This window comes from Carassius auratus, unplaced genomic scaffold (genome assembly GCF_003368295.1).
Source record: "Carassius auratus strain Wakin unplaced genomic scaffold, ASM336829v1 scaf_tig00214697, whole genome shotgun sequence".
NCBI lineage: Eukaryota > Metazoa > Chordata > Actinopteri > Cypriniformes > Cyprinidae > Carassius > Carassius auratus.
Genome location: NW_020527771.1, coordinates 203260 through 229154, shown reverse-complemented (window position 1 = coordinate 229154; position 25895 = coordinate 203260). Strand labels below are relative to the sequence as shown.

The 25895-nt window shown below is 37.0% G+C and overlaps 1 protein-coding gene and 1 long non-coding RNA gene across 2 annotated transcripts in view; one reads left to right on the top strand and one right to left on the bottom strand.

The window, feature by feature from the left end:
* LOC113092635 (serine/threonine-protein kinase pim-2-like) overlaps positions 1 to 25895 on the top strand; it is a 59956-nt gene that overhangs the window by 19049 nt on the left and 15012 nt on the right. The gene's annotated exons all lie outside the window — the stretch shown is intronic.
* Positions 14866 to 15134, bottom strand: LOC113092636 (uncharacterized). The gene is made up of 2 exons (XR_003287613.1): positions 15065 to 15134; positions 14866 to 14914 (listed from the first exon to the last, which is right to left on the bottom strand). It is a non-coding gene; the product is annotated as an uncharacterized LOC113092636 (long non-coding RNA).

The window sequence follows — 25895 nt, the reverse complement described above, 5'->3', positions numbered from 1 at the left end:
CCCCTTTGAAGAATTTTTACTACATTACTTATTTTATTCATTTTATTTGTTCAATCATTTAATTTAGATGTATTTCTATTTTTCTGCCCTATTTAATTATTTCATTTATATATAAACATTATATTATAATCTCTTTGCACTTTAATCAAGTTAGAGGTGTAATCTGCAAATTGTCCTGCAGGTGAAAGTAATTTCACCACTATATGGCGGGATTTTATTGCATTAATAAAAGAGCCTTTTATTCAATCTATTCTTTCCAATACTCCAGAGCACCCATAGATATACGATGATCTTCACTTCCACGCTTCGGACCCTGCTCGTCCTTCTTCGCGGCCTCGGTCCACTCTCCTATCGCCGCCCGTCTTAGTAAGGACAATAAACAAAACAACGGAAAAGGAAGCTCCCGAAGGAGCCATGACAGCCGTTCTCATGGCTCCTTCGGGAGCTTCCTTTTCCGTTGTTTTGTTTATTTTCCTTACTAATTTAATTCAACTATTCGCCTCTCCACACAAGGAAGACGAATTCTGAAACATTGTTTTGTTGGACCTTTCAAATATCGCACGATTCCGCAGCAACCCCCGGATTCCACAAAGACCCCGCTCACGCCGCTCCAGCACACAAAGAGACACAGAGACACTTGCAAGTATCATTTTCTATGGAAATTTAAATGCTGCTTAAAGTTTATCTATGATTTGATTCGTAGTTGCTCATTCTGTGATCACGCTCTCTCTCTCACCTCCCTCTCGCCCTTTCTCTCTAATTCATTCTCTCTCTCTCCCTCATTTGAATTCCGTTATGTCTTGTACAACGTTTACTGTCTGTATTGTCGTACGCGTATTTACTCTGTGTGATTTGTAGTTTGATGTATTATTAGTTCAATTATTAAAGACCATATATATTCATGATTGCCTCTGAACCACTCACATTACGAGTCAATGAGATGCCTGATCTAGCTACAAGCTTTAGTTTTAGTAAATAAATTTATCATAATTATAGGATAATGTTTTCATGGCCAGAGAATATTTTTCCTTGAATTATAAGAAGTGATAACTTTATTGAAAATTTATAAGTTAATCTTACGGCCGTTTGCTGGACAAACCACTGTTTGATTTGCAGTAATTTACAGTAGGAGATATCACTATAATTGATATGAAGAATGGAATATTGAATATATATGAGTAAATTACAGTGCCCTGTAATGAGTTATTGATATATGCAATTGAACTATTTTTCATCTTCAATAATTTTAATGTAACTGTCATGAGATATATGTATTAATCATATTCCTGAATAATTACCCAAATTCCCTATATATCATTTGAGTTAATTATTATGTACAACCCAGTGCGGCTACATCACCCACAACAATAAAGCGACATTCACTTGCAGAACGCAAGCTTCTAAAGGTACATAAGTCTGAGGTAATGAATTAAGGTGGTCCATGTACCTTCGCATAATTCGTTTTCTGATTTAATATTAAATGAAAATATTTTAGATTTTCATTTGTTCAGATAAAACTAAAAATCAAGAATTTGGCTTTCATTTTAATGTTCAGGGACAGAAAACAAATAAACAACTTGAATGTTCGATCTCTACATGTGGGCGGGAATGAAATGCCCCTCTCTGCTGATTGGTCAACCAAACATTACAACATAATAGTCCTAAAAAACATAATAAGAGTCATCCGCTTCTACGGAATCTTAGCATGTTTTTTTTCTACTATATTTTATCTCTTCATCAAACAGCCAAAAGTAGTCATAACTTTTATTTTAGACATTTGCTGTGTTTTGGACTATGGAGTAACTTAAAATTACAGATATGAAAAGAAATTAGCACATCTATTTTGTTTTTGTTTTTTATTCATAGAGCACTTCATGGGACTATTTGTCGGAGTAATTGTTTCAGTGATTGAATGTAGTCAAATGTGAAATCAATGTCATAATTTGAAGGTAAGAACATATCCAAACCTTGAAATAACACTTTGAACAATAAACCAGAGACCAGTGTCAGAAATAAATTTTCCCATAAGGGGCACCTGATTTCATTTTCTTTATTATTGTTTTTTTTTTTTTTTTTTTTTACCTTACCTTTTACCTTTTATATGTCATCTTTAATGTTAAATTCTCACATCTAAAAAATGTGAATAATATGACAATAGGCTGTTACCAATCAGTATTGTCACAACAGTATTCAGAGATATAGAACCTGTGCCTAAAGAAGCTTTTAGATGTATTTACAGTTTAATGCCGATCAGACGGCTGTACGTGCATTTACATAGCAATCACAAATGTATGATGAAATACAATTCATGTTATACAACATTTTTAATACAGAAATATGAACAAAATGAAATGATTTGAAATTAAATTAAATCAAATAAAAATGAAAATGTAATTATGAAAGTAATTTCACCACTAGGTGGCGGTATTTTATTGCATTAATAAAGGAGCCTTTTATTCAATCTATTTGTTCAAAAAGCTTAATTATTTACTTCAGGAATAAAATCAAGTGGCTGTCTATAGTAATTGGTCATTGAATTGTTGTCTATAATAATGGGTCTTTTAAAGATTGATTCTTTAAGGAACAATACACCACTCTTTGCCCCTACTGTGAGTCACACAGCAGTTCTGTGACGTTTCCCTTCCTCCTTTTATTGCAAAAACACTTGAACGAGCTGTGTTCAAACAAGTCTCTACATTTCTCACACACAACAATCTGCTTGACAGCAACCAATCTGGCTTCAGAAGTGGACATTCAACTGAGACTGCCTTGCTCTCAGTTGTTGAAGCTCTAAGACTGGCAAGAGCAGAATCCAAATCTTCAGTACTTATCCTGCTTGATCTGTCCGCTGCTTTTGACACGGTTAACCACCAGATCCTCCTATCAACCCTACTGGCAAAGGGCATCTCAGGAACCACACTTCAATGGTTTGAGTCTTACCGATCAGATAGGTCCTTCAAAGTATCTTGGAGGGGTGAGGTGTCCAAGTCTCGACATCTAGCTACTGGGGTGCCTCAAGGCTCAGTTCTTGGACCACTTCTCTTCTCTGTCTACATGGCATCATTAGGTTCTGTCATTCAGAAACATGGCTTTTCATACCACTGCTATACTGATGACACTCAGCTCTACCTCTCATTCCATCCTGATGATCCGACGGTAGCTATTTGCTTCTCAGCTTGTCTATCAGACATTTCTTGCTGGATGAAGGACCATCCCCTTCAACTCAACCTTGCCAAGACAGAACTGCTTGTGATTCCAGCAAACCCATCGTTCCATCACAATTTCACTATCAAGTTAGGCACATCAACCATAACTCCTTCAAAAACAGCTAGAAGCCTTGGAGTTATGATTGATGATCAGCTGACTTTCTCAGACCATATTGCTAAAACTGTCCGATCCTGCAGATTTGCTTTATTCAACATCAAGAAGATCAAGCCCTTTCTTTCGGAACATGCTGCACAACTCCTTGTTCAAGCTCTTGTTTGGTCCAGGCTGGACTATTGCAATGCCCTCTTGGCAGGTCTTCCAGCCAATTCTATCAAACCTTTACAATTAATCCAGAACGCGGCAGCAAGATTTATTTTTAATGAGCCAAAAAGAATACATGTCACACCTCTGTTTATCAATTTGCACTGGCTTCCAATAGCTGCTCGCATAAAATTCAAGGCTTTGATGTTTGCTTACAAAACTACCACTGGCTCTGCACACATTTACCTAAATTTGTTACTTCAGACTTATGTGCCCTCTAGAAGCTTGTGTTCTGCAAGTGAACGTCGCTTGATTGTGCCTGTGCCCTCTAGAAGCTTGTGTTCTGCAAGTGAACGTCGCTTGATTGTGCCATCCAAAAGAAGCACAAAGTCACTTTTACGGACTTTTAAATTAAATGTTCCCTTCTGGTGGAATGACCTCCCCAACTCAATCCGAGTCCTTAGCCATCTTCAAGAATCGGCTTAAAACACATCTCTTCCATCTTTATTTGACCCTCTAACTTTAACACTCACTATTCTAAATCTATTCTTTAAAAAATCTAACTACCTTTCTAATCTTTTTGTATTCTATTTTCTTTTTCATTTATTATGCAATTGTATATGTATGTGTGTGTATGTGTAAAGACCTCTAACTAGCTTGCTCAATTCTTTTCTTTTTTCTTTTTATTTATTATATTATTTAAAATCCCATGCTACGTGTACTGTGTTAACCTAACTGAGACTTGTTATAGCACTTATATATCATTGCTCTTTTTGTTGTTTTTGACTGCTTCCACTGTCTTCATCTGTAAGTCGCTTTGGATAAAAGCGTCTGCTAAATGAATAAATGTAAATGTTTGGTTTTTATATTTTTTAGCTGGCCATTGACAGATACCACCCACCCCTTTGAAGAATATTTACTACATTACTTATTTTATTCATTTTATTTGCTCAATCATTTAATTTAGAGGTATTTTTATTTTTCTGAACCTATTTAATTATTTCATTTATATATAATCATTATATTATAATCTCTTTGCACTTTAAAGGGGGGGTGAAATGCTATTCCATGCATACTGAGTTTTTTACACTGTTAAAGAGTTGGATTCCCATGCTAAACATGGACAAAGTTTCAAAAATGAAGTTCTACGTTTGAAGGAGTATTTCTGTTCCAAAAATACTACTTCCGGTTTGTCACAAGTTTCGGAAAGTTTTTTTTCCGAGTATGGCTCTGCGTGACGTTAGATGGAGCGGAATTTCCTTATATGGGTCCTGAGTTGTACAAGTGTTTTTGTTTGTTCCCCTGCATATCGAAGATGCTTGTTTTACAAACAAGGTCCATTTATTTCTTAAAGATAATGCAGTCCCAACGAAAAGGGTCACGATCATGTGTTGGAACCGCATGCGGTGAGTAAAACTGCTTCAAATATCTCTGTGTTGTTAACTTAGCTATCGGCGCGTAAGCACATCAAGTAAACAACATGCGATGTTGTCATCAAACTGCACTTTCCACATGTACAGCTTAAAAAAAAAAAAAGACGACAAAGTGGAACTTAGTCATTTTCCAAAACCGCTAACCAAGTATATACAGTTTCAGTACATACCACATAGAGACTGATTGCTGATGCTGCTCTTGTTAAATTTCAGCCTCTGGATCTGATTCTGGATCATAAATACACGCTGAATCTGACTGTTAGCCATGGTTTGTTTTGGTTGGTTTTGTCCTCACTGTAATGTCACAGCTTCCAGACGCGCTCAACGCAAAAGCCTACTGGCGCTCGTGATTCTTTAGCTCCGCCCCCACATGTCACGCCTCCAGCCACTCGTGTTTTTCCGGGAAAAATCGGTACAGACTATCTTTCTCTTATGAATATAATAAAACTAAATACTTTTTGGAGTTATGAAGGATGCAGTACTACTCTATATGTACTCAAGATTAACAGGATATTGAGTGAAAACGAGCATTTCACCCCCCCTTTAATCAAGTTAGAGGTGTAATCTGCCAATTGTCCTGCAGGTGAAAGTAATTTCACCACTATATGGCAGGATTTTATTGCATTAATAAAAGAGCCTTTTATTCAATCTATTCGTTCCAATACTCCAGAGCACCCATAGATCTACGATGATTCTCAAGTGCTACTATGATACTTAAGTGATATGTAAGTTATGATACTTTTGGGAAACAGACCATAATATTAAAATCAGTCGTACGATCGGTTTTATGAACTTCTTAAGACATACGAAGCTTTTGGGAAATGCATCTCACTGCTTGATGAAGAGAAAGAGATAAAATATAGTAGAAATTAACTTAACTCAAGAACATCCTACATTGAAGCATAGGACTCTTATTATGTTTGGTTGACCAATCAGTGGAGAGGGGCGTTTAATTCCCGCCCACATGAAGAGATCGAATATTTAAAGGTGCTGTAGGGAACTTTTGTAAAAAAATATTTTTTACATATTTATTAAACCAAATTAAGGTCATTATGTCCTGACAGTAGAATATGAGACAGATAATCTGTGAAAAAAATCAAGCTCCTCTGGCTCCTCCCAGTGGTCCTATTGCCATTTGCAGAAAGTCATGCACTCCCGGTAAGAAACAACCAATCAGAGCTGCGGTCCGTAACTTTGTTTGTGTTCAAAATGTAGAAAAATGAACATAATAAGCTCGGGGGTACCACGGTGGAGTAACCCAGTACCTTTGTGATTCTTCATAGACATAAACAGAGAGAAGAAGTTCCAGCTACGATGTTCTTCTGCAAGACGCAAGCAGTTCTGTTTATTAACTGCTAGAGCATCAAAAGTTCCCTACCGCAGCTTTAAGTTGTTTATTTGTTTTCTGTCCCTGAACATAAAAACTAAAAAATTAAGCAGAATTCTAGATTTTTAGTTTTGTTTGAATAAATGAAAAATTTATTCAATTGAAAAATGAATTATACAAAGGAACACGGACCTTAGATTAAGCTTCTAGAGGGCACATAAGTCTGAAGTAACAAATTTAGGTAAATGGGTGCAGAGCCAGTGGTAGTTCTTTAGGTAAACATCAATGCCTTGAATTTTATGCGAGCAGCTATTGGAAGCCAGTGCAAATTGATAAACAGAGGTGTGACGTGTATTCTTTTTGGCTCATTAAAAATAAATCTTGCTGGCGCGTTCTGGATTAATTGTAAAGGTTTGATAGAATTGGCTGGAAGACCTGCCAAGAGAGCATTGCAATAGTCCAGCCTGAACAGAACAAGAGCTTGAACAAGGAGTTGTGCAGCATGTTCCGAAAGAAAGGGCTTGATCTTCTTGATGTTGAATAAAGCAAATCTGCAGGATCGGACAGTTTTAGCAATGTGGTCTGAGAAAGTCAGCTGTCATAGTAAGATCATCAATCATAACTCCTAGGCTTCTGGCTGTTTTTGAAGGAGTTATAATTCATCATATAAAGCAATCGAGTCTCTTCAGAAGATGCAGACTAAACCGCTCAATTCATCTGGGTTTTTTTATGACCTGTTAGTTGTGTTGACGGTCAGTGGAGGGACAGAAATTTCTCAGATTTCAACTTAAATTATCTTCATCTGTGTTCTGAATGTGAACCAAAGTCTTACAGGTTTGAAACAACATGAGCGTGAGTGTATGAAGAGAGAATTTACATTTTTAGGTGAAATATCCCTGTAAAACGCTTAAAGTATATTATACATTAAAAAGAATAAAGTTTAACTTTAAATAAACTTTAAAATCCCTCTGTCCTAAAAACAATATTTTTTTTAAACAATATTGTAAGAATGTTGTTCTGAATATTCAGTTTCACAGCTGCTAGTGTAATATTGCTTTAATAAAATAGTTCAATAAACAAGAAATATATATTGAACTACTTACATTTATGACAGAACTTGGCCAGTTCAGTGGGTTTGTGTTTATTCTTCCACAGAGAAGTCAAAGGAGAACTTTTAGCATCACATTTCCACTTCCATGTTGTTGGTCTGATGGAGAACATAGTTGAGATGCAAACAAAAGTGAATAAACTTTTAGTCCATGTAGGCAAGGTTAACTCTAACATTTCTAATTGAGATTGTGAGATCTTACTGTCAGGTAAAGATCAAGATGACCGGGGAAGCTGCAGTGAATGGTGTTTATTGAGCAACAGTTATAACATCTACTGAAATAAGACGAGAGAGTGGTGAACAGAACACAATAACATCAATGAGAAATAAAATAAACTGACTTTTCATGCAGGAATCCACACAAGCAGATGAAGAGATCATGTGATGTAATTAAACACGCTCAGTAAATGACTTATAATGACTGTTAAACTGTAATTAAAGCTGAAAAATGGTAGAGAAAATCTTTAAAATATATATTTAGCCTCAACTACCTGAGTACACTAAAAATGCTTTCTAGTTTACACTAAGAGAAAGCACAAATGCTCTGACGTCTCCTGCTGCTTTGTGAACTCAATGTTTTCTTCAGGAGACAGAAATATGTGTAGCTATTCCATTCTGTGCTGATAGTAAAACTGAAATCAGTGATACCAGAGACTGAAATACAAATATAGTTCTCATAAATGAGGAAACACAATCTGCAATCATAATATCAATTACAAGACAGACATGGTGTTTATGAGCTGATCGTCTCATTATTGAACACAACCCCTAAAATGAGAAGTGGCTCAGAAAAAGCTATATTAAACAACATTCAAGACAATATGAGACAATACTTGATCTTACCTGGATCAGACTGTGTCTTGAAGATGTTCATCAGTAGATGATGGTGTCTGTGAGCTGATGGTTGTTCTTTTATAGTCTGAATTCACTCCAGAAACAGCAGTAAATGGAGAGTGATTCTGTCAGATAATGAGCTGAAAGAAAGAGCAAATGAAGAAAGATGCATTAAACATAATGAATTCTTAATGCACATGCAACCACAACTTTAATAATGTAAAATCATTACATTTGTGACACAAAACCATTACATGAAAAAAAAACAAAAAAAAACAAAGCTATTTCATTGCAGACAGTGGTATTTGTGAACCTCAGTCTTTGAGTCTGCTTCAGCTTTAGCTTTGGTTTAGTCAGACTCTGATTAATCGTGCAGTCCTGCTCTTCAGTGATGTTACCTATTTAAGAAACTTATTTAAGAAACATGCAAAGTTCACATTAGGGCTGTAAAAGTTTGCAAAAATCATGGTCTGGTTTGATATGATACAAAGTATTCCAGCTGATGTAGCATACTGTCAAGTTTAAATTGATTTGAACCTTTTATTGGCACGTTTTACCTTTATAAAAACTTTTTTTGTGTGTGTGTGTGTGTGAATCACCCTTTGGGTCTTTTTTTTTTTTTTTTTACATTTAATCAGTCAATAAGACATTTGGGCTGTTACCAAGCAATTAGAGTCAAAATTCATATTTGCAATGCAGAGAAAACACAGAAGTTGCATCTGAACAGAATTTAGATGTCTTTACACACTGTTTAATGCTGCTCTGAAGGACATGTAATGCGTTAACCTGAAGTTACAAACGCATAAATAATGTTCTGATATTTCAAACATAAAACGTTGGCAACTAATGTCTGAAATTAATTAAAATATAAAAAAATACTTTAAATGTGAAATTAAAGTAGGTGCCAGTAGGTGGCAGCAAGTCTCTTGTTAATAAGAGAGTCACTGCGATTGAACCAACTTGATTAATTTGATAACAGTTTATTAATTCAGGAACGAAACACCATGTTGCTCAGAGAAATGCAAAAAAGTGCTGTGGCTGTGTTTTGATTTAGTTTTGTTTGCGAAATTGAGAAAAAAACTGGCAATATGCTATCTTAAACAGTTAACTTCTTGCTTGAGCTATTGTAAAAATAATTTGCAGAGGGGGTGCGCATGGATACCGACAAAATTCAGGCTGTGGTAAATTGGCCAACCCCAGAGTCTCGTAAGGCCCTGCAGAGGTTTTTGGGCTTTGCCAATTTCTATCGGCGGTTTTTCGCAATTTCAGCCAGCTAGCCGCCTCTTTGACTTCCTTAACCTTCATCAATACTGCCTTCGGGTGGTTTAGTGCAGCGGAAGCTGCATTTTCCAAACTGAAAAGCTGCTTCATTTCAGCTCCCATCCTCATTGCCCATGATCCTTCCCGGCAGTTCGTGGCAGACGTTGACGCGTCAGAGATGGGGCTTGGCGCGGTTCTATCCCAGCGTTCCCTCACGGACGGTAAGGTGCATCCTTGCACATATTTTTCTCACCGTTTGTCCCCGCCAAGCATAATTATGATATTAGTAACGGAGAGCTGTTGGCAGTCAAGCTAGCTTTGGAAAAGTGGCGTCATTGTTTAGAAGGTTGTTTGGACCGATCACAAGAGTCTTGAATACATCAAATCCGCTAAATGATTAAACTCTAGGCAGGCTTGGTGGGATCTTTTTTTCGGTTGTTTTGATTTACCTTTATCGGCTTTATCGTCCAGGTTCTATGAACAACAAACCGAACACGTTATCCCATATTTTTGATGTTTTGGATCGCCCATCTTTTTCCAAACCCATTGTACCGCAGAAAGTCTTTATTTCTGCAGTCACGTGGGACATCAAGTCGAAGGTTTGCACAGCCTCGCAAGGGGTAACGCCCCCGCCAGGATGCCCACCTGGTCGGTTGTTTGTGCCAGAGGCTTTAAGGTCCGAAGTTATCCGATGTGGTCATTATTCCAAGGTAGCTTGCCATCCTGGGGTTAATCATACCAAGTTTCTCATTAAACAGCGGTTTTGGTGGCCAGCCATGGCTCGTGACATTCGTCTTTTTGTTTTGGCTTGCTCTGTCTGTGCTGTTTTGTAATCTTCCAATCGACTCCCAGCCGCTCTCTTAGTTCCTTCGAGACCCTGGTCTCACATTTTGCTAGATTTCGGTTCGGGTCTCCCTCCCTCTGTGAGGACCGGTTCTCGAAGGCAACTCATTTCATTCCTCTGCCTAAATTACCTTGTGCCAGAGAAACAGCGGTTACTGTCATAGATCAAGTTTATGTCTCTGACAGGGGGCCTCAGTTTGTTTCCAAATTTTGGAGAGAATTTTGTAAATTATTGGGGACGGCTGTTAGTCTTTCTTCTGGATTACATCCTCATAGTTATGGTTAGATGGAGAGGGCCAACCAAGATCTAAAATGAGTGTTGCGATGTTTGGTTTCTCAGAACCCCTCCTCTTAGAGCCAGCAGCTCTCATGGGTTGAGTACGCACATAACTCGTTACCAGTTTCAGCTACGGGCCTATCGCCTTTTCAGTGTAGTTTAGGGTACCAGCCACCACTTTTTTCAGAATTGGAATCCGAAGTCGCGGTTCCCTCTGCCCACACATTTATCCAGAGCTGAATCTGACCAGGGCCAGATTAACCCTGATCCGGGTGGGGGCGCGCACCAAGGTTCAGGCCAATCGCCACCGGTCGAAACCTCCCATCTATGTCGTAGGTCAAAAAGTGGCCCAAATTTATTGGCCCATTTACTGTCACCAAGATTATTAGTCTGGTAGCAGTCTGCCTCAAACTCCCTCCGGCATACTGGAGAATTCATTCGGTGTTTCATGTATCCAAATTAAAGCCTGTTTTTCATTCACCCATTAATCCACCAGTCCTGGTCCTGTTTGTTGTGCTGCTGTTCCTCCAATTGGTATTCTCTGGACCTTATTCTTCGTGTGTCTGAGATTCCTGCACTGGGTTTTAGTTACTGCAGCTTGATTGATCTGGACCTTATTCCTCGCCCGCAGAGGATTCCTGCGCTGGGTTTGAGATTACTGCTGCTTGAGTGGTCTGGACGTGATTCATCTGGGATCCATCGTCTTCCTACATTCTCATTGCTGACTATCTGAGCTACAAATAAACAATTTTTTCCTCGCACCTGGATCTCGTGACTTGATCATTGTGACAGAACCCACTCTTTATGAGCACTCGCTATAGTCTAACCTAGTAGGATAATGTGCTGTAATAGCATAAGTCCAACGTTCAATTTGTAATGCATACCAAAGTGAAAGCCTGGTACACAACAGTTTAATATGAATACATGTATTGTTACTGTGAATGTGATTTCACCAAGTACAATATGTTCCCAGATCAGTATCCTTGTTGATCCTGGAAAAACATTCCAATCAACCAATCAGAATCAAGGAATTTTAAGAAGTCAATTTTAGCCTTACAATCAGGGTTAGGTGCTCCTACACCCTTGTTATATTCACCTATCATTTCTCTCTGATTTTAGGAATAAATTATGGGTAGGGTTTAGTTTAGGGGTAGGGATTGGATTGTCTATATTTTTAGACAGTAATGTTGATCCAGGAACATGTACATTGTAAAATCACAGCAACCGTATCATTACACTCCTGGTTAACATAATTGTTTATCTGAAAAAAAATGCCTGTTATTCTCCTTTGTAAACGCGTGCCATTTCGGAATGTCTGTCTTTGTTTTTGGTTTGTGTAACTCCACCCACTGACAATTTACCCAATTATATTTCAGCACCCTGGATTGCCAGTTGGTGAAAAACACAGCGTATTTCATTGCAGTCATGGAAACTGCCAAAAGAAAGGGGTTTTAGTCAGCAATCTGGCAGCCTGCATCATCAACTCTGAAGAGGAGGGGCCATGTGAAAAAAACCCTCTCCAATATTTTACATTTTACATTTGGACCTTTAAGAGTCAAAATATTATTTGTAAAAACTAAAGTAAAACCTTTTTAAGAGTTGGAAACTTTTATAAAGAAGACATCATCAATGGCTCCAGCCATTTGAGACTTTTTTCAAAAGTCCACTTACTGGTCAAACATTAATTTGTTTCCATGACTCTCCCGCTGATCTATATTTATATTGATCAGTGAACTTACCATTACGATGTTCTCTAGCAACATTTAGTGACTATTTTAGCTACTTTCAATTGAATGCAGGTGGCATCACTGGTCAGTGTTTTTTCACTTCATATTTTGATGATTTAAGTGAACGTAGTGGCTGTTTGCAGTGAAAATAGCATATTTTCTTAATGATATATTTTATTTACACTAAGTGAAAATAGCAATAGATTCTATTTACAGTGTGTAAAAATAGCAGGATTATCTGCTTTATATAAATAATATATATATATATATATATATATATATATATATATATATATATATATATATATATATTATTATATATTTCCCAAAACGCAACAAAATCAGTGAAACGCCGCACACAAATACTGCTTTTGTAAACAAATTTATTTAGCTAAAAAATAAATGTATTGTTTGGTAATCAATGCAGGGCTAGAATTGAGGGGGGATGCGGGATCCCCCCCGTTGAAAAAAAAATATTGACAAGAAGCATCCCCCCAACCATCCCCTTTAGATTAGTAATGTGTATTATAAAAAAAATTACTGTGCAGATTAGTTGTTAAAATTCTCTACTTATGATAATTCACAAACTAAATAACAATTTATTAGAATTTAAAGACATTCCCCTGACATAACGTCATTGTGCTGAATATGTGGCTGAGAGACCATAGAAGAGCTGACTGATGAGTGTCCAAAAAAAAGTCTTGAGAGTCCAGAAGCATTCACTGTGTGATGAAGCCCATTAGAATTCAGTTAGAAAGCCCTTATAGTTTATGCAATGAAAGACAAAATACCCATGTATGAGTTTTTATATTGTGATATTCATTGCACAACCAATGTACTTTTCTGAATATCAACACATGAATATGCTAATAATTGTATACAACTGTGTATAGCAACGCGGTGTAGATTCCTTGAATTAATCTGTTTTTGAACGAATCATGTGAGCCAGTGCATCCTGCTATAACAAGCTTGAGAATTTAAAGTAACATGCAGACGATATTGTCTCCTGGAGTGGGCATTAATTATCGTTATCTTTAAATTGATCATTCTTGGTGCGAATGCGTTTTTCCTCTCTCCCATGTGGTACAGATCGGATATGACCAATGATGTGTAAACAGGGAAAATCATGTGGATTATAATATTCTACTGTCTGTTTCAGGCCTCATACATATGTGGAAATAAATCTCATATGAATCAGATTTGTAAATATGTGGACAGATATTCCTCTGCGAGTCATGTGTAATTGAGAAAGCAATGATGGTGAATGATGTGAATTCAGCTGCACACCAACAAACAGTGACATGACTCTTTTCAGTTTTATGTGTGCATGTATGTGTTTCTTTAATGCTTAATACATAAATGTTTTTAACTTTAACCACAGAGTGTTACTCCACATTCATTGAGTATCATAATTGGTTTGGTTTCTGTCATTAGAAACCTCTTCCTCTGTTGTGTGGGTGTTTTTCCCCCTTAAGACATTGTCTGAAGCTGCATTTTTTAAAGCTTAATGGATTTAGAAGTGGTTGCATATCTCCTAATTTCTCATTAAAATCAATATATTATGCATGTTACAAACAACTTTGTACATAACATGGAGTTTAACTTACCTGGTTCTGTACTATATATTTTATCTGTGCTATATATTTTAGAGCAATTCAATTGGCAATTCTTTTGGCATTACTGGAATGTCAATGTCACAATCAAAATTGTATTTATCTGACCATTAGGCTATTACTGTAACAATAAATGAAGAAGTGTCAATGCAATAAGAATATCTTCCATGACGCTTATTGCATCACAAATTGAAAATGGTGTGCATTTCCAACCCAATGTCACTCCTGGAAAACATAACTATTTTATGAGGTGAAAATTCTGAATGAATTTCAAGTTCAACTTTTATTTATTCACAACTTTATTCACAGTTGCACATTTAACTGCAACTTTGTTGAATTTGCGGATATTTTTGACCAACCGGCAAACCAGAACAAAGCCACATAAATGAAGGCTTTAGGCTCAAACAGCATCCAGACACATGATCCACTTCGGCAAGTTACTTGAGTTCATTGAGCACAATTTGTCTTTGGCGGTATGGTTCCTTATGGGGGTTCTTGCTCCCAAATTAATTGAACATACAAGAGCTTAAACACCAACCCCCCAAACATAATGAGAGGTATTACTGTCTGAAGACAAACCCCCCAAAACCATCCTTGTTCCTTTTTTAATGCAGCATTCTGGCTAGGGGTATTCTCCCCTCAAAAAGGAGGGAGAAAATTGCAGGCCCCTCTTAATTTAAGTAGCAAGGGGTGTTTATCCCCTGCTGGGTGTTCATCCCCATTTTTGAGAGGTGTTTGTCTTAAACTTTAGTTTTATATGTATGTTAACTAATACGAATACATAAATATTTCAACATGAACATATATAAATAATTATTTTAAAAAATGCATTTTACGGTGAAGGTGTAACAGGTTTACTCTGGTTGTGTTTTGTTGTTCTCAATGAAGACAATGCGGCTGGAGGAGGTCTCAGGATGTTTTATTCTGCAAAAAGCAGGTCTGCAGAAACACACAGAGCACAATTAAACTTTTTTGGGGATACACCTTCTCTCCCCTTCAGTCTGCCCGTACAGCATGGAGGAAGCTAGTAAGCAAAACCAATCTCGGTAAAATGTTCAAAATGCAATTCATTGCATTAAATTTGATGACATCACAGTCTTACATTACACTTAAACATTATTTATTTCATGAAATTAATCGATGACATCATTTACACTTGGAGGAATGTCCTTACCAGCGCTCTCATTTGAAGAGCGAGAGACAGCACAACCGACCTCGTCAGCAGCATATGTGCTTCTAAAGATGGCGATGTAGGCCAATCGCACGAGGTATCATGTGCGTCACCAATATGTGCCCCATACAAGACAGTATTCTGCATGAACGGTTCCTACTATAATTAATTATGTACATTATGCCCCATAATAACTCCAAATAAAAATATGAAGCACAAAAACATAAGTTTTGATGAAGTTCATAACAATATTCATATTTGAACCAGCTACAAAGGCAGTAGACAGGTGACGCACACATGATGCACCTTTCATGCAGCCGCGCTCGTGCTCGCTTACCTCAATTTTGATTGAGGCTGTCTGCGAATGATCATAACTTATGGACAACTATGCCCAGGAAAACACAACAGTAGTCCGACATCGAGATAAGAAAAACAAAAACAAGAACTGGCCCGTGTGTAACTTTTAGGTACGCCGCTTCTGCCTTAATATTCTCCATCTTCCCTTTCAAAAATAAACCATAATTAAAAAAAAAAAAAAACATGGTTCTTGTAGAAATGGTTACTACAAATTAACCATGGCTTTGATACTTAAAATCACTTCAAATCCCTTATGAATAATACAAATTATAAATAATAATATATAATAATAATAATTTACAAAGTATACAGATAATATTTTTGTGATAAAAAATATAGACCTAAGCGGACAACAACCTTTTAAAATGCAGTAAAATGCATTACATAAAAACATCGAGGAAGTAATGATTGGTTAATAATAATTAAATAACACTGTTAAAATACATAATAATGTAATAAAAAAAATATATGTACATTACAGTATTGTTCAAAATAATAGCAGTACAATGTGACTAACCAGAATAATCAAGGTTTTTAGTATATTTTTTATTGCTACGTGGCAAACAAGTTACCAGTAGGTTCAGTAGATTGTCAGAAAACAAACAAGACCCAGCATTCATGATATGCACGCTCTTAAGGCTGTGCAATTGGGCAATTAGTTGAAAGGGGTGTGTTCAAAAAAATAGCAGTGTCTACCTTTGACTGTACAAACTCAAAACTATTTTGTACAAACATTTTTTTTTTCTGGGATTTAGCAATCCTGTGAATCACTAAACTAATATTTAGTTGTATGACCACAGTTTTTTAAAACTGCTTGACATCTGTGTGGCATGGAGTCAACCAACTTGTGGCACCTCTCAGCTGTTATTCCACTCCATGATTCTTTAACAACATTCCACAATTCATTCACATTTCTTGGTTTTGCTTCAGAAACAGCATTTTTGATATCACCCCACAAGTTCTCAATTGGATTAAGGTCTGGAGATTGGGCTGGCCACTCCATGACATTAATTTTGTTGGTTTGGAACCAAGACTTTGCCCGTTTACTAGTGTGTTTTGGGTCATTGTCTTGTTGAAACAACCATTTCAAGGGCATGTCCTCTTCAGCATAGGGCAACATGACCTCTTCAAGTATTTTAACATATGCAAACTGATCCATGATCCCTGGTATGCGATAAATAGGCCCAACACCATAGTAGGAGAAACATGCCCATATCATGATGCTTGCACCTCCATGCTTCACTGTCTTCACTGTGTACTGTGGCTTGAATTCAGAGTTTGGGGGTCGTCTCACAAACTGCCTGTGGCCCTTGGACCCAAAAAGAACAATTTTACTCTCATCAGTCCACAAAATGTTCCTCCATTTCTCTTTAGGCCAGTTGATGTGTTCTTTGGCAAATTGTAACCTCTTCTGCACATGCCTTTTTTTTTTCAGAGGGACTTTGCGGGGGATTCTTGAAAATAGATTAGCTTCACACAGACGTCTTCTAACTGTCACAGTACTTACAGGTAACTCCAGACTGTCTTTGATCATCCTGGAGGTGATCATTGGCTGAGCCTTTGCCATTCTGGTTATTCTTCTATCCATTTTGATGGTTGTCTTCCGTTTTCTTCCACGTCTCTCTGGTTTTGCTCTCCATTTTAAGGCATTGGAGATCATTTTAGCTGAACAGCCTATCATTTTTTGCACCTCTTTATAGGTTTTCCCCTCTCTAATCAACTTTTTAATCAAAGTACGCTGTTCTTCTGAACAATGTCTTGAACGACCCATTTTCCTCAGCTTTCAAATGCATGTTCAACAAGTGTTGGCTTCATCCTTAAATAGGGGCCACCTGATTCACACCTGTTTCTTCACAAAATTGATGACCTCAGTGATTGAATGCCACACTGCTATTTTTTTGAACACACCCCTTTCAACTAATTCAACTAATTGCCCAATTGCACAGCCTTAAGAGCGTGCATATCATGAATGCTGGGTCTCATTTGTTTTCTGAGAATCTACTGAACCTACTGGTAACTTGTTTGCCACGTAGCAATAAAAAAATATACGAAAAACCTTGATTATTCTGGTTAGTCACATTGTACTGCTATTATTTTGAACAATACTGTACATAGGCTATTATGACACATGCCTGCAAAGGGCGCCAAAAGCCTGATAACTGCTGTTGTAACACTTACAGGACGATCAAATCCTTGTTTAATATTGACCAAACATTTCATTAAAATATCCAATTATTCTTTCATTTTTGGTCACCGTTTTGTGATATAAATACGAGCCTCTATAATTTCTTCAGCAAAAACATGTGGACATCACAACCCTTACTAAAACTAATCCTTGGTTTTATTGAAATAATAAAAAAAATGTGTGTCATTTCTGAATGCTTAAGAGACTATAAAATCTAGAAGACAACTGAATTAATAAAATCATAGCCATAAGCAACTGTCTAGCTACAATTACAGGGAGTGCAGAATTATTAGGCAAGTTGTATTTTTGAGGAATAATTTTATTATTGAACAACAACCATGTTCTCAATGATTCCAAAAACTCATTAATATCAAAGCTGAATATTTTTGGAAGTAGTTTTTAGTTTTTAGTTTGTTTTTAGTTGTAGCTATTTTAGGAGGATATCTGTGTGTGCAGGTGACTATTACTGTGCATAATTATTAGGCAACTTAACAAAAAACAAATATATACCCATTTCAATTATTTATTTTCAGCAGTGAAACCAATATAACATCTCAACATTCACAAATATACATTTCTGACATTCAAAAACAAAACAAAAACAAATCAGTGACCAATATAGCCACCTTTCTTTGCAAGGACACTCAAAAACCTGCCATCCATGGATTCTGTCAGTGTTTTGATCTGTTCACCATCAACATTGCGTGCAGCAGCAACCACAGCCTCCCAGACACTGTTCAGAGAGGTGTACTGTTTTCCCTCCTTGTAAATCTCACATTTCATGATGGACCACAGGTTCTCTATGTGGTTCAGATCAGGTGAACAAGGAGGCCAAGTCATTAGTTTTTCTTCTTTTAGACCCTTTCTTGCCAGCCACGCTGTGGAGTACTTGGACGCGTGTGATGGAGCATTGTCCTGCATGAAAATCATGTTTTTCTTGAAGGATGCAGACTTCTTCCTGTACCACTGCTTGAAGAAGGTGTCTTCCAGAAACTGGCAGTAGGACTGGGAGTTGAGCTTGACTCCATCCTCAACCCGAAAAGGCCCCACAAGCTCATCTTTGATGATAGCAGCCCAAACCAGTACTCCACCTCCACCTTGCTGGCGTCTGAGTCGGACTGGAGCTCTCTGCCCTTTACCGATCCAGCCACGGGGCCATCAAGACTCACTCTCATTTCATCAGTCCATAAAACCTTAGAAAAATCAGTCTTGAGATATTTCTTTGCCCAGTCTTGACGTTTCAGCATGTGTGTCTTGTTCAGTGGTGGTCATTTTTTCAGCCTTTCTTACCTTGGCCATGTCTCTGAGTATTGCTCGCCTTGTGCTTTTGGGCACTCCAGTGATGTTGCAGCTCTGAAATATGGCAAAACTGGTGGCAAGTGGCATCTTGGCAGCTGTACGCTTGACTTTTCTCAGTTCACAGGCAGTTATTTTGCGCCTTGGTTTTTCCACACGCTTCTTGCGACCCTGTTGGATATTTTGAATGAAACGCTTGATTGTTCGATGATCACGCTTCAGAAGCTTGGCAATTTTAAGAGTGCTGCATCCCTCTGCAAGATATCTCACTATTTTTGACTTTTCGGAGCCTGTCAAGTCCTTCTTTTGACCCATTTTGCCAAAGGAAAGGAAGTTGCCTAATAATTATGCACACCTGATATAGGGTGTTGATGTCATTAAACCACACCCCTTCTCATTACTGAGATGCACATCACCTAATATGCTTAATTGGTAGTAGGCTTTCGAGCCTATACAGCTTGGAGTAAGACAACATGCATAAAGAGGATGATGTGGTCAAAATACTCATTTGCCTAATAATTCTGCACACAGTGTAATATGAAAGCATCTTCATATGTCTTATCGGTCATGTTTTTTTTTTTCTCCTTGATATTATAGTATTTTATGCACTGAATTCTAATGCATAATTATGTCATCTGTTTTGGATCAGTAAAGCAAATTAGTGAGAAAAAAAACAATATATGTTGCCTTTGGTTTTGCATGTAAATTTAAGTAAAAAAAAAAAGAGAGAGACAAAACAAACATTTATTTGATGTGGCAATATGTTGTGGTAAGTATAATCAGAGATGTATAGTAACGAAGTAGAACTACTTCACTACTGTACTTAAGTACTAAAAGGCGGTATCTGTACTTTACTGGAGTATTATTTTTTTCTCCTACTTCCACTTTTACTTCAGTACATATTTTCGCTGAGTTTAATACTTTTACTCCGATATTTTTTTTATGTGCTGCATCGTTACTCGTTACAATTATAATAATGTTACGAATCATTCCATTACAAACCACTGCCAGAACTGTAGATGGCAGGTTTGATGAAGCTGCCACATCATTGAGCGAATCAAGCTAGACTGCGCGTGCTGACTGAACTGCTGTGAAGAGAGAGATGAACACCGAGCCGAGCCAGATAATGACTCGTTCACGAGTCAAGAACCGGTTGCATCGGTTTTCGGATGACCAGTAACGTTAGTTCTTTCTGACAGTTCGATTCAATAAACCAGTTGAAGAAAACAGTTCACCGATTCTTTTGCGGTCGATGCAATGGCGTCATTGGCGTTGACTGCACCTGGGCTCATAACATTAACACAGAATCAGTTCAGAATCAATCACCAAAAGAATCAGTTCGTTTCAGACGCTCTGTGTGTCGGTTTGCTTCACGCTAAATCACACATGCCATCAGCTCATCGGTTCACGAAATCGGACGCGTCTGACAGAAACAGTTCTTGACTCGTGAACGAGTCATTATCTGGCTCGGCTCGGTGTTCATCTTCAGTTCTCTCTTCACATCAGTTCAGTCAGTCTACTGTTTGAGTCAATGAATTACTCCGGGATATTGGTTTGTTTTAACTCAGAGGGAGTGTCAGACACATTAAACAAGTTAACAGCTTAATTCATCTGTGGATTAATGCTTATTGGAGACGCGAACCGTTTAAAACGATTCAGTTCGATTTGGTGAACTGTTTCAAAAAGATCCGGTTACATCGAATGATTCGTTCGCGAACCAGATATCACAAACTGCTTTGTTTTTAACTGTCTTACAACAGACACGGAAGAGAAGACAATGCTGAATAAAGTCATAGTTTTTGCTATTTTTGGACCAAAATGTATTTTCGTTGCTTCAAAAAATTCTAAATGACCCTCTGATGTCTTATGGGTTTGAAACAACATGAGGGTAAGTTATTAATGACATAATTTTGCAAATTGGGCTAACTAACCCTAGTAACCGTTTTTTGTTTACAAGAAGTTACAGTCAAAGGAATTGGGATTGCCCTTTAGGTTAATCATTTGAAATAGTAAAAACAATATGTTCAAACTTTTGACTACTTTCTTTAATGGCTACATAACACAATACTTCTACTTTTACTTTCAGTACTTGAGTAGTAAATTTTCAAATAGACTACTTGCAATACTTAAGTACAAAAAATGTTGAATACTTTAGTACTTCTACTTAAGTGTGGTGCTTAAAGAGCACTTCTACTTCTACTCAAGTCACTTTTTTGATAGAGCACTTGTACTTTTACTCAAGTATGGTTCTCTAGTACTTTATACATCTCTGAGTATAATTATGAATTCATTCACTTTTTTGAAGCTTTGACTGTGTTAACAGTGTGCAGTATAACACGTGTTCATGTTTCGCGTGTAAAAAACACAGTATTTTTCACACAATTCATCTATCTGTATACCGCTGTTTTCACTGTCACAAAAACGGGCTGATGACTTCTTCATTCTATGAAGTCCCTCCTTCAGAAATATGTAACGAGTTCTGATTGTGCCAGCGGTTCCTGTGCTGTGATTCGACAGCAGCTGAGTGCACGCTGCCAGTAGCGGCTCCAGACAATTTTGATTGGGGGGGGCAATGGAGGGTCCTGGTCATTTCAAAGGGGGTCTCATGAAAACCAACAAAAAATACAGTGGACACGGCTAATAACTGCATATTACTGCTACTAAACAACAAAAACAACACAGCATATCAACTACTTTGTTTTTAATTAATTAATCAATAGCAGTTTGCAAACAATATGCTCAAACTTTAAAAGGTTGGTGCTTTAAATGGTTCGCGTCACCAATAATCATTAATCCACAAATGATTAAAGCGGTTAACTTTTTTAACGTGGCTGACACTCCCTCTGAACGGGGCCGTGCAGAGACCTTTGGAGGGGCAGGTGCTCAAAGTATAAAAGGGGCACATGGAACAAGGCTTTAAATGGCGCTGTTCAAAATATCAATACAGCAATATATTGTGATGCATTCCTTGCTGATTCACGTATAGATATGAATGGTTATGTATTGATACAGCAGCAAATGCTTTGATGCAGTTTTGAAAAAGAAACAATACAGAAGACAATTTTAAGTTTAAAATAATAATCGCTCTGGGATTAGAAACTGAAATGTCTTAAATTGTCCCAGCCTGATGGCTTTTTCTTCTCTGTTCTACAGAATAATTAAGAACAGCTGTTATAGTAAAAACTATAGAAAACACCTGTGCCTCTACATTTTCCTCTTTCTCACCAGCCTCTGTCTCCTGGCTTGCTGTTCCCTGCTCTCTTTCTGTCACTTGTGCCTCTGCATTTCACTCTTTTTCTTCCTCTTTCTCCATCTCCTCATTTGATCTATTACTTTCCACTCTCTGTCCATCTAGGAACAAGGCTCAATTTACTATTTCAGCATTAATCTATTATTTTAACCATCACTACTACTCTTGCACCTAATCAATAAGTCCACCTTAAATATTGATACAAAACACACAAAAAATGATACACTGGAATACAGTGATTAATATTATTATTACTGTTGTAGTTGTTATTGTCAAAAATTGAACACCTTTGCAATGTAAACAATTGACAGGCTACATTTGTAATTCATGTCCTTCACACTGCACTTTGATGTCAGGTATATAATGCATTATTAATTGACATTCATATTCAGAGAGATATTATTGAGTTTACAGGCTAAAGTGGTCCTGCTGTTGTAAACACTGTTGCTATTGTAGAAAAAAAAAAAAAAAATTATATATATATATATATATATATATATATATGTATATATATATATATATGCGTCACATTTAAAATATAATTATATTCATTCATTTAATTCAAAAAGTTTTTATTTTTATAATGAGAATTCAGAGAATGAGAAAATCTGAATAAGCCTTACCAGTGTAGTGATAATTATTTTTAAGGCACTCTATGTGTTAAAAAATAAATAAGTACTGTAATATAATAATAGGTTAGTCAAATAACATAAAAAAGACCAGACCCCTCGATGCCTGTGAAACTTTTCTCCCTCAAACAGCACGCTAGCGTTACTTCTACACTACAGGCTACACACAGCAACATATCTGCATGTTCTCACATCACATCGTTCTTGTAAAATAATAATAAGTAAATAAACATCAAAATCACTTCACTGAGGATGAAACCCCACTTACCAGCTGCCACGGTGTTGAAAATATCCTTAAGCAATTAATAATGCGCGTGAGGAATCGTCCCGGTCGGATGAGGTCGTTGTCGTAAGGTGAAAGGTCATCATGTTGTCATTTTATTTACGGCTAAATTATTATTAATAAATTGTACTCATATTATGATTGGGCGTGGGCAGGCATTCACAAAAGGGAATGTTATTACAAAAAAAAAATCGAGGAAATTTTGCTTTGACAAAAGGGCCACTTAAGGGGCAAAGGAGCAGGTGCTCAAGTGAAGCGGTTCTTTCGGACAGTTCGATCAAATAAAACCAGTTTTAAAAAAAAAAACAGTTCACCGGTTCTTTTGCGCTCGATGTAATGTCATTCGCGATGACTGCCCTTTATTCAAGCCTTCGGTTTACCCGCGCTCATAACACTTGCACAGAATCAGTTTAGAATCAATCATCAAAAGAATCAGTTCGGTTCAGACGAGCTGTGAGTCAGTCTGCTTCACGCTGAATCACACATGCGCAGTTATCATCAGCTCCTCGGTTCTCAAATCGGACGCGTCCGACAGAAATGGTTCTCGTTCAGAGTACGAATAAATGTCGAAATAATAATTATTTATTATTGTTCTGCGTAGTTTGAAGATATATTTTTTTATATTTATCCCGTATATATATATATATATATATAAACATATATATATATATATATATATATATATATATATATATATATATATATATTTATATTTATATATATATATATATATATATATATATATATATATATATATATATATATATATAATTAGGAAGAGGGTGGGGGGTCAAATGGGGGGTCAAGGCATTTTTTGGCAGGGTCTTGAGACCCCCCAGGACCCCCCCTGGCACCGCCGGTGCACGCTGCCCTCCTGGAAACACGATTGGGCTAGTTTTGGAGTATTTTTGAGAAGCAAGTGGGCAGGATTTATTTTGAAAACCTGGCAATGCTGATCTGAACGCATGTGCTGGAGCGTTTTTACTGACGAGATGTAAATAATAAAATACACTTACCGGTTGTGGTCCATAAACAACGCCTTCTCCAGACAAAGAGGGAACTGCTCCATCTTTCAAGAATAATCTTGTGCTGCACATAGTTTTACATGTGGATTATCTTTTTCGGGAACCGAGTTAAACATAAATTGTAACCATTGATCTCTAAGTACAGCTTCCCTGGGAAGCCCAGATAAAGGTGATTGGACTCTGATATGAAAATAACAGCGTTTCGACGACATGGTGACAAACACAAACACAGCTCTTCCTCTTCTCTGTCAGAGCACAACAAGACCATGCCCCCTATGTTGTGTATTCATGTGGGCGGAAGTTAGTCAAAAAACGGTTTTAGTGACATCATTACTGCAGGAACTAGAGGGCTGTAGTCCAAACGGGTCGTTCGTTGTAGGCGAATTATGTTAAATAAAATATCTCGCTTGGCTAAACTTTGAGCTTTAGAATTTTACAGATATTATTTATACGCACTATTTATACAACAACATTACACACTAACTAAAGTTTAAAACATGGGATCACGAAGAACGGGACCTTTAGGTTTGTTAATATGATAAACGTTGCTATAGGCTATAGGCCTGTGCAAGCAGGATTAATATGTATTGATTCCTATAACCACTAAGGGAGCTGTAACGTGTTTGCAGACAACAAGTGTCTCGTTGAGATATATCCAGCCGCAGACCCGCAGCACCACCAGTGCTGCCAGGACCCCGCCATGAGGACCCTGCCGCCACGACCGGAAGTGAGGAGATATATCAAAGTCCTTTCAGGCAAGTTGTGCCACTCGGCCACCATCTTGGCAATGCCTCCAGGCAGCTATTTCAGAATAACAATGGGTTTTCCTTATATATTTGTATTGAGGATTGAGGAAGTGGCATGTCTCTTATAAACTGTCTCTGGATATATCCAGCTGCTATTGGTCTTGTTAGCAGGAAGCCAATTTGCTCCTATCTCGAAACGGTAAGAAACGGGTCTTCTTGTTTGGTCTACATAATCTTAATAATCAGTTTTTATTACTTATCATTCATAATATTGCTGATATAGTTTGAAGTATTTTGCATGTCAAACGATATGTTTGTATGGTTATTTTTGGCAAATGAGTGTGTAAGGGTGTTGTTTATTAGTGAGTGAGGCCTGTGTTCTGAAATATTCGGTTTCTGAGATTTTCGGTGATGCTGGGCGGAGCATACATGAATATTCATGAGTTTCCTGTTTCGCGTTACAGCGACTCTGAAAATATCAGTGCACTCTAGGATCATCACCCCACAGAAGTTTTACGTACGTGTGTTTCAGTGACAGCAGTGATTCAATTCTTTTCTTTTTTGTTTTGTTCATCCAAGCACAATAGTTTGAAGTTTGCATTATACGTTATGTTTTATTTCATAATTGCATCCATTGATTTGCCTTCCTATCATTAGGATACACTCCTGGTAAATGAGCCAACAGTCATTAAGTAGATATATCTGAATAAATAAGCTTTTATTAAAATATGACAATATTTGGCTGAGATACAACTATTTGAATATCTGGAATCTGAGGGTACAAAATAAAAAATACTGAGAAAATTGCCTTTAAAGTTGTCAAAATGAAGTTCTTAGCCATGTATATTGTGAATCAAATGTTAAGTTTTTATATTTATACATTTTATGGTAGTTATAAGTTATAAATTTATGGTAGGAAACTTACTAAATATCTTATGTAACATGATCTTTAATTTGCCACAATAATTTGCACAGTTACAACTGTAAAGAAATTGAGTATAATGTTGAATACATTAAAAAGACAAATTATTTGGTGTTAAGTTTTTATCTTACATAAGTGTAT